The sequence below is a fragment of the Bos grunniens genome, chromosome 7 (genome assembly GCF_055505025.1).
Source record: "Bos grunniens cultivar Pamir isolate PY7600 chromosome 7, Bosgru_T2T1.0, whole genome shotgun sequence".
Lineage (NCBI taxonomy): Eukaryota > Metazoa > Chordata > Mammalia > Artiodactyla > Bovidae > Bos > Bos grunniens.
This window is the reverse complement of record NC_141171.1, coordinates 70743965-70754307: the sequence shown is the minus strand read 5'-3', so window position 1 is coordinate 70754307 and position 10343 is coordinate 70743965. Positions and strand designations below refer to the sequence as shown.

The window sequence follows — 10343 nt, the reverse complement described above, 5'->3', positions numbered from 1 at the left end:
TATTATTTTCTCCATTCCTCCTTTCTTCCTTCCTTCTTCCATTTCTTTCTTAATTCTTGCTTCTTCAACATTTCTAATAGATCAGAAAGGATCATTAGAAATCATGCATTATTAATTGTTTTCTTCAGTCCATATTTAAGCTTTCATTTTATTTTGATATCCCTTTCAGTTTAGTATTGGTTTAGCTTTTCTTTTGTGTTTATTTAAATTTGCTTTTATATTCAGTCTTCTTACATTTAAAACACTCACTCCCCTTTTAACATAGGAGATGATATATACCCTTCTGCTGTCAATGTCGAAGCAATTATATGCCACCAAATGGCTTGTGATTTGGCATCTTCTCCTGATAAAGGCTTATGATAGATAGGATGTGGCAGAGGTCAGGAATTCTGCTGAGTACAACCTGAGGGTATGCTTCAAATTGCTTGAGCTTTATCCAAATCCCCTAGGACACAATCAGAAAACTGGTCCCCTTCAATTTTGGTGTAGAGCTTTTTTTTCTTCATTCTTCACAGAGATTCAGAGTGAAGATGTCTTGGGCTGAGCCACATAATTGCACCCTTTACTCCCTAACGTTAGTGTAGCCGTTCCTGCTTTGTATAATCTGTTATAATTACTGATTTTTCTGGCCACAATTAGCATAGGGGTTTTTTGTAGGAGCAGAGACAATTTCTTAGCTACCCAATGTTACTAAATAATTTAAAAGGGGGAAGACAGAACTTCTATCAGATGGGTTTTATTTTCTTAAATCTGTGTCACCATTAAGGAAAACCATGACAAGGTAAAGCAATCAGGAGATTCAAAAAGATCAGCACACCAGTTATTTCCCACAGTATAAAAGTTGTTTTTTTTTCTCATTTTCTTTTCTTGGTGAGATGGATTTAATTTGCCATTAGAAGCCCCAAATCTGAGAATTCATTTTCCATGTTCACCAAAACAGAATGCTTAGAATGCTTTTTCTCTTGCATGAAACACTGTTCCTATCTGTAAAAAAAAAACAAAAACAAAACTAGATAGAGACCTTTTCAGAAGAAATTTTCATAAAAAGTTGATTTTGAATCAATAGAAACTTTTTCTGTACCAAATTCTGTAAAACTATATTCTTACCACCCACCCCAATTCAGAGTGCGAAGCCCCTGATTTTCTCTTTTTTCAGTATTCATCGCTGTAACTCTGCTGAGATTCAAACCCAGGTTAGTAGATATTAAAGATTTCACGAGATATACAAAGCATGATTTCTTCTGGTCAGAGACGTACTTGAGACTTGCTAAGGAATTATTCAGGTTTCCTCTAACCTCATTTGTTTCTGATGCTGATGAATGCTTATGATTCCATTATCCTCTTGATGTTTACAGATTCCTGCCCCCAGCTTCCTCATCCAACATTCACTCAATTATTTTATTCTGTGTTGACATCAGTCTTAATGGATGATGGTATTCTGGCAGAATCTCCTTCCAAGGTTTTGAAGTTGAGCCCATTTCTGGAACTATATCCCCAGTGTGTCCTTAGAGCTACAAATTATACTTTGGTTCATTGTTTTAAAGTGTCTAGAGCCAGCATGTCTGTTTGAGATACTGAGCTAAGTATTGTCTTCCCAGCACATCTATAACTATTGATTCCTATGAGAGAGGCCTAATTATATTTGTGCTTATCTTAGTACCACAGCATCGAAAGAGGCTTTAAAGATCTATTTATCCCATCTGGTGCCCAGGTCCTCACCATATCAGCCTTCTGTAGCTCGAGTAGTAGAAACCAATTTTGGGCAAGTTACACCAAAAAAGGTGTTTATTGTATTAGTAAAGGGTGGCTCAGAAACCATGCTGACGCTGGGGAGTCTAGGTACTAGCTGTTGTTTGGCAGTGTCTTTATGAGTTAGTGGTGACTCCTTTGTTCGAGGGAGCTTTAAACTGCTCTCCACCCCAGTTCTTAGTCAGGGCACTTGAGAGTCCTTATGTTTATTCAAAATGCTATGTAAAAGTAGATCAAAGTTGTCCCCCAAATCCTACCCTCCACCGGATTACCACCCCCATCCCTTCTACACAGAAATGAAAAGGACGCCACGGAAACAACGGCTAAGGGGAGTCAGCTTTGTATCGTCTCCCAGACTCCAACCCCGTACCCCACAGAGAAGGAATTCCTGGGGGACAGGGTCCACTGGGCTCATCTCAGGTCATGATGTGACCACCGTTTATTCAAGGTTGGCTTTTTTTGGCCATGCCATGCAGCTTGTGGGATCTTAGTTCCTTGACCAGGGATTGAACCTGGGTTTCCTGCAGTGGAAGCTCAGAGTCCTAACTACTGAACTGTTAGGGAATTCCTACAGTCAGAGTTGCTGTTAAGTCAAGGGTGTCACAACAGGGAAGAGATAATTCCCCTCCAGCCAAATTAGAGGCTGTTCTGTTAGAAAGGAGGAATGGCCAAAAAACCTGTGTTCACTAACCTCGTTAAGAGAGAGACAATCACTTCTGGTGACATGGGCTGTGATGGCTTTTCATGTACTTCTTGATGAGGTTCTTTGAGTTAATATATAGGGTCATCAAACCTATTCTCTCAAAAGAGTGGGGCAGGTAGTTTTTTTTTTTTATCTTGAACTATTTTAAAAATCTTAGTCAAGGTATAACTTATGTGTAATAAACTCTGCATCTTTAAGTGTAGTATCTGATAGGTTTTGACATACATACGTACTTTTATCAGAGTATTGTTGATTTACACTGTTGTGTTAGTTTTGAGTGTACAGCAAAGTATATTAGTTATACATATATATATATTTACTCTTTTTTAGAATATTTTCCCATATACATCATTACAGACTATTGAGTAGAGCTCCCTGTATGATACCCTAGGTTCTTATTAATTATCTATTTTATATATAGTAGTAGGTATGTGTCAGTCCCAATCTCCCAATTTATCCCCCTCCATTCCCCTAGTAATCATAAGTTTACTTCCTACATCAATGGCTCTCCTTCTGTAAATAAGTTCATTTGTACCTCCCCTTTTTTAGATTTCACATTTAAGTGATAACACATGATATTTGTCTTTCTGTGACTTACTTTACTCAGTATGACAATCTCTAGGTTCATCCATGTTGCTGCAAATGACATTATTTTATTCTTTTTATGGCTAAGTAATATTACACTGTGAACATGTACCACATCTTCTTTATCCATTTCTCGTTGATGGACATTTAGGTTGCTTCCATATCTTGGCTATTGTAAATAGTGTGTAATGAATATTGGGGTGCATATATATTTTGAATTATAGTTTTCTCCAGGTATGTGCCCAGGAGAGGGATTGTTGGGTCATATGGTAGTTCTATTTTTAGTTTTTAAGAAACTTCCATTCTGTTCTCCATAGTGGCTATACTAACACTTGCACTTTCATACACTATGACCAAGTGGGATTTATAACTGAAGTTTTGGGTTGATTTAACATGCACTTCGGTAGAGTATATACCTAGCAGTGGAATTTCTGGATTACAGAGTAAAAGATTTTATAGATAATGCCAGACTGCTTTCCAAGGTGGCTGTCATCATTAGCAGTATATGAAAGCTCCTATATATATTAAGCAGCACTCAGTATGGTCAGACTTTTAAACTTCTGCCAATTTGATGGGTATAGTGATATCTTATTTGGGTTTTATTTTGTATTTGCCTGAATCCTAATAAAGGTGAGTACTTTCTTGTCTATGTATTGGTCATTTGAATATCTTCTGTGTATGTGTGTGAAATGCAGTTAAAGTTTATAAATACTACTAACAGGTAACAATCTATTGAATGTTGGCTATGTGCCAGGCACTGTAAAATTGCTTGATATAGATTGGTTTTATTATCACTATAACCCTGGGAGGTAGGTGCTATTAATTATCTGTATCAAATGCTACTTTCTCTGATATATGATAAGCATATGATTTTTCTTTTTTAATCTATTAATGAGGTGAATTATATTACTTTTTATTATGCTGCATGTGTGAGTACTTAGTCACTTAGTCATGTCCAACTCTTTGTGACCCCGTGGACTGTAGCTCACCAGGCTTCTCCATCAGTGGGATTCTCCAGGCAAGAATATTGGAGTGGGTTGCCATGCCCTCCTCCAAGAGATCTTCCCAACCCCGGGATGGAACCCAGGTCTCCTGTGTTGCAGGCAGATTCTTTACATTCTGAGTCACCAGAGAAGCTCTTTATTATGCTGCATCAACCTTAAAATCTTTGTATATATTGTAAATTCAATTTATTAATTTTTTTAAAATAAAAAAGTCTGTGTTCATTAATAAGATTAGCCTGCAATGGTCCTGTTCTTATTAGGTTTTGTTGTCAATATTATTTTTAATTTTGAATATTCATAATTATCCAGTTCACTTCTTCTACTAGTTTGGAAGCAACACCCTAGTTCTACAATGTTTGTTCTTATATTATTTATTGGGTTGAATTGTGTCCCTGCCCCAAATCCAAAGGATTTATTGAAGTCATAGCTATTGATACTTATGAATGTGATCTAATTTGGAAACAGGGTATTGAAGATGTAACCAAATTAAGGTGAGGTCATCAGGGTGGACCCTACTCCAATATGATTGGTGTTATAAAAAGAGATGAGAGGAACTTCCCTGGCTGTCCAGTAGTTAACACTCTGCCCTATCAATGCAGGGGGCGCAGGTTTGATTCCTGGATGGGAAACTAAGATCCCACATACCTCATGGTGAAGCCAAAAGATTAAAAACAAACAAACCAACCAACAAAAATGATGACAGGAGGAAGGAAGGATGATAGGAGGAAGATGGCTCTGTGAAACCTGGGCTATGAAAAGATGGATTCTTCCCTAGAGTCTTCAGAAAGACACTGGGCCTGCCATCAACTTAATTTTGGATTTCTACCCTTCAGCGCAATGGCACCCCACTCCAGTACTCTTGCCTGGAGGATCCACGGACAGAGGAGCCTGGTGGGCTGCAGTCCATGGGGTCGCTAAGAGTCGGGCACGACTGAGCGACTTCACTTTCACTTTTCACTTTCATACATTGGAGAAGGAAATGGCAACCCACTCCAGTGTTCTTGCCTGGAGAATCCCAGGGGCAGGGAAGTCTGGTGGGCTGCCGTCTCTGGGGTCGCACAGAGTCGGACACGACTGAAGTGAATTAGCAGCGGCAGCAGCACCCTTCAGTGCAACTTCCTAGGTGGCGCAAGCAGTGAAGAACTCACTTGCTAATGCAGGAGATGTAAGAGATGTGGGTTCAATCCCTGGGTCAGGAAGATCTCCTGGAGGAGGGCATGGCAACCCACTCCAGTATTCTTGCTGGGAAATCCTATGGACAGAGGAGCCTGGAGGGCTACAGTCCATAGGGTTACAAAGAGTCAGACACGACTGAAGAGACTTAGCACAGCATACACGCTTCAGAACTGTGAGAGAATAAATCTCTATTGTTTTAAGTCACTCAGTTTGTGGTGGTTTGTTATGTCAGTCCTATGAATCTAATACACCTTAGAAATTACAAACTGCATAATTATCCTTCCCAGGTGTAGAAGTCATCAGAAACATTACCTTTTCTTGGATAGATAATGAACATAAAAAACTACCAACAAGGACCTTTTTATCATTTCTTCATTTCCCCACCTCCAAGTCTTATGCTTTTGTTGTCTAATACTTTGCCAATCTCATTTTACCCCCAGTAGAAATTTTCATTACCATTTTGTACAGCTGGTACTTATTTTATTTAACCACATTCTCTACTTTCTTGGTTCCACAAACTTTCTTTGCATCTTGGATCAATTTTTTTTTTTTTTTTAAATCACTGTCTTTCTGCCTGAAGCATATCAACAGAGCTCCTATAGTGAGAATCTGATGGTGAAAAATTCAGGTTTAAACTGTCTTTCACGGGGTGTATTAGTAGAATTTTATGGTGGCAGTTATTTCCTTTTGATATGCCAGACCATTGTCTTTTAAAAAAATAATTAAAATTTTAACTGATGTGTAGTTGATTTGTTGTTGTTGAGTTGCCAAGTCATATCCTGCTTTTCAAGACTACATGGACTGCAGCAGGCCAGGTTTCCCTGTCCCTCACCATCTCCAAGGGTTTGCCCAAGTTCATGTCCATTGCTTTTGAACTGTGGTGTTGGAGAAGACTCTTGAGAGTCCCTTGGACTGCAAGGAGATCCAACCAGTCCATTCTGAAGGAGATCAGCCCTGGGGTTTCTTTGGAAGGAATGATGCTAAAGCTGAAACTCCAGTACTTTGGCCACCTCATGTGAAGAGTTGACTCATTGGAAAAGGCTCTGATGCTGGGAGGGATTGGGGGCAGGAGGAGAAGGGGACGACAGAGGATGAGATGGCTGGATGGCATCACTGACTCGATGGACGTGAGTCTGAGTGAACTCTGGGAGTTGGTGATGGACAGAGAGGCCTGGCGTGCTGCGATTCATGGGGTGGCAAAGAGTCGGACACGACTGAGCGACTGAACTGAACTGATATTAGTTTATATATTGCCCCCAGCTCCAGCTAGTGACCGTTCTAACCCTTAAGCCAAAACAGTTCCACCTGCTAGCTTATGAAAGGGAACTGGCCTGGTGATTGTTAATGTGAGGAGCTAAAACAAATGTAACCCAGGTGCCGGTTTCTTTGGTAACTGATGAACCAGCCTGACGTCACTTCCCGTTGCAAATGGCAGCATTATTCTCTTCTGAGTAGCGAAGCTTGTTCCTATGTTTTGCCTGCTGTCTGCCATTATGCGGTGTGGCTCCACGATCCTTTTGCTTTGGATGCGTAAGATCCCCTATCTCAGTGGCCCCCAACCTTTTTGGCACCTGGGACTGATTTCCTGGAACACAGTTTTTCCATGGACTGGGGTGGGAGAGCAGGGATGATTGAGAGGAGTCGGGGGGATGGGGAGCGGCAGATCGCTGCTTATCTCCTGCTGTTCGGCCTGGTTCCTATGAGTCCTCGGCCTGGATTTGGGGACCCCTGCCCTATTTAATAAATCATTTATGTCTCTCTCGTGGTCTCCTGGCTCTTTCTTCCATCTCAGACCTGGGCAAGTACGGGCCTTGCATGCCTGCCGGTTGTGTCCCAGCAACCGCGTAGTGACTCAGTACTTTTATAGATCATACTCCATTTAAAGTCATTACAAAATAGTGGCTGTATTTCCCTGTGCTGTGAAATATATCCTTGTTGTTTACTTTATATATAGTAACTTGTCTTAATCCTCAACCCCTATCTCTCCCCTCTCCCCTTCCCTCTTCCCACTGGTACCCACTAGTTTGCTCTCTGTATCTGTCAGCCTGCTTCTGTTTTGTTATATACATTGGTTTGTTTTATTTTTTAGGTTCCACATGTTGGCAAGGATGTGGAGCAAAAGGAACCCTAGTACGCAGTTGGTGGGACTCGAAATTGGTGAAGTTACTATGGAAAACAGTATGGAGGTTCCTCAAAAAACTCAAAATCGACCTACCATGTGACCCAGCAATTCCACTGCTGGGTATATATCCAAAGCAAATGAAAACACCAATTCAAAAAGATACATGCATCCCAATCTTCAACATTGTTTACATCAGTCAAGATATGAAAGCAAGATATGAAAGTGTCCATCAACAGATGAATGGATCACGAAGATGTAGTATGTATATATACAATGGAATATTACTTAGCTACAAAAAATGAAAATTTAGCATTTGCAGCAACACAGATGGACCTAGAGAGTATTATGCTTAGTGAAATAAGTAAAGGAAAAACAGAAAAATGCCTTCCTTCATTACTACTGAGAAAACAGTTGACTGTTGGTTAGAGGTCAGTCTAACTGCCAGTCTTTGAAGGTCTTTTTTACTCTTAGAATTTTTCTCTTCACCTTTGTTATTTTTTGTAATTTTACTGTCACGAATCTAGTTGCAAATTTTTGTTTTATTTATATTTTTGATTTTATTGAGATATATTTGACATACAGCATGACGACCTGGCATTCATGTATGATGCAAAATGATTACCATGTTTAGTCCATCACTTCAAACAGTGACAGTTTTTTTCACCTTGTGATAACTTTTAGGATCTACTTTGTTAGCAATTTATTTTTATTTATTTGCGTGGGGTTTCTTGGATCTCTTTGATCCATAGATGAATGCGTTTCTTCAGTTCTGGAAAATTCTCAGCCATTTTCTTTTCAACCATTTCTTCTGCCTCATCCTCTCTTTTTATGACTTAATCAGATGCATGTTAGCTCTCTCACTATACCCTCCTTATGTCTTACTCTCTTTTAATTTTTTTTCTACTCCATGTTTCATGCTTGATAGTTTATTCTAATTTATTTTTAACATATATTTATATTTTATAATTTACATGTAAAACTAGGTAGTTTTATAACTAAAATATATCTAATTAATGAGTTCATTAATTCTCCCTATATTTTATCCAAATCTAATGTTAAACTCATTCACTGATTTTTTTTTTTTTTTTTAATCTTCTCTGCAAACTTGCCTCTCTTGCTCTGCCCTCAGCTCTAGTATTTTGAGTGCTGGCTCTAATGCAAGCTCAGGGATTGACAGAGTCTAATTGAGACTCAGTTGGTTAGAAAATAGGACCCATAAATCTAGGCTCATCTTTTCTGAAGAGAGAAATATAATTGTGTTTTATAGTGTGCAAGAGGGTTGGTGGGGGAGGACAGAGCTGGGTGAAGGGAGGAAAAGGCTGTACATTAAGTACTGGTGGCATTGACATCAAGGTGAGTGGGTGTTGTGCTGTAGCTGCCACAGAGCAGCATTTGGGCTAAGGTTAAATGGCAACCCATTCCAGTACTCTTGCCTGGAAAATCCCATGGACAGAGGAGCCTGGTAGGCTACAGTCCATGGGGTCGCAAAGAGTCGGACTGAGCGACTTCACTTCACTTGACTTAAATTAATAAAGATACTGTTTCTAGAATAGGGAGGTGCTCTACACCAATCACTCAGCTAATCTTTGTTGTGTGTCAGATGTTTTTTATAGTATTTTTGCATCTCGGAAACCTCAGTGAACTAAAAACAAGCAAACAGTGCTGGCTTCATGGAGCATATGATCTATTGGTAAGGGGCAGAGTGTATACTATGAGCAGAGTAAATGAAGGAAATGTTTATGTCAGAAGTTGGTAAATGCTTTAAAGAAGGTGATTCAGAGTCTAAATGTGTGGGGAAGAGGGAAGATGGCTGTTGTGATCAGTGTGGGATTCATTGAGAAGGGGACCTTTGAGAATACATTGAAGGACCTGAATCATCCAAGAGGGATGTCTGGGGGATGTTCTTTCCAGACAGGAAGGATCTTCAGCCCAAATGTATTTGCACTAGAGGAATGTTCCTGTGTCCATTCCCTGCATTTTTAACACTGGTTATTTTAATATTTGTTTACAACAGCTCTATTCATTTCTGTTTCCAGTTTACTATGACAAATTCGATAGTTTCCTATAACATAATCTGTTTCCTATGGTATGCCTGTTTTCTGCAGGTATTTTCAAGTTTGTCATTTATTTCTTTAAGCTTCGTAATGAAGGTGGTGTTTTAGCCTGTTTGAGGAGAGTGCATGTCTGAGGAGAGTGGAGCTATGTTTCTGCTTTTCTGCTTCCTTTTGTTTCTTCTAGATCTCACAGTGGAATGGTGCTTCTTTCTGTGCCTGCTAGCCTTTGAGTGCTGGCCTCCTTTGCTTTTGTAAAGTTACTGGTAGGGAGAAGCACAGCCTGGCACAGGTGCTCCTGCCCGGGGAGAAGCTTTGGGTTCACTCCCACTTGGGTGTTGCCTTAAACCATTTTCACAGTTTGAGATTCCTTAGCCAGCTTACCAGGTGTCTCAGTGGTAAAGAACACGCCTGCCAATTCAGGAGACATGGGTATGATTCCTGGATTGGGAAGATCCCCTGGAGAAGGAAATGGCAATCCACTCCAGTATTCTTGCCTGGAAAATTCCATGGACAGGGGAGCCTGGAAGGCTACAGTCCACAGAGTTGTAAAGAGTCGGACATGACTGAGCAACTAAACAGCCAGCTCAGGTTGTGAGTTCCTGGAGGTCAGTCTTCCTGAGGCAGAGTCTGGGTCCCAAAGGCCCCCAGTTTAGGGGAGGGAGAGAGAGGTTTCCACTAACTTTGCTCTGACGTTGAAAATACAGCTTTTTATCTTTTTTTTTTTTTTTTTAAAGCTTTTTGAAACCCCAACTTAAAGGGCGCACCTCCTGTGGGCTTTGTGCCCTGACGTTTGCGGCCCCTCTCCCCATGTAGTCCCTGAGCAGAAGCCTGAGTCAACAATAACCGGAAATGCTTGCAGGATAAGCGCTTCCAAAATTCTACTTATCTCTCTGCTTTCTCCAAAAATTTGCCTGGGTACTCCTGACTGCTGTTTGGGCTCCTCAGTCATT

At 40.2% G+C, this 10343-nt stretch overlaps 1 long non-coding RNA gene across 1 annotated transcript; it reads left to right on the top strand.

The window, feature by feature from the left end:
* The first annotated feature begins 5681 nt into the window (after positions 1-5681).
* Positions 5682-7720, top strand: LOC147369791 (uncharacterized). The gene is made up of 2 exons (XR_015167894.1): positions 5682-6747; positions 7307-7720. It is a non-coding gene; the product is annotated as an uncharacterized LOC147369791 (long non-coding RNA).
* Positions 7721-10343: the final 2623 nt, after the last annotated feature.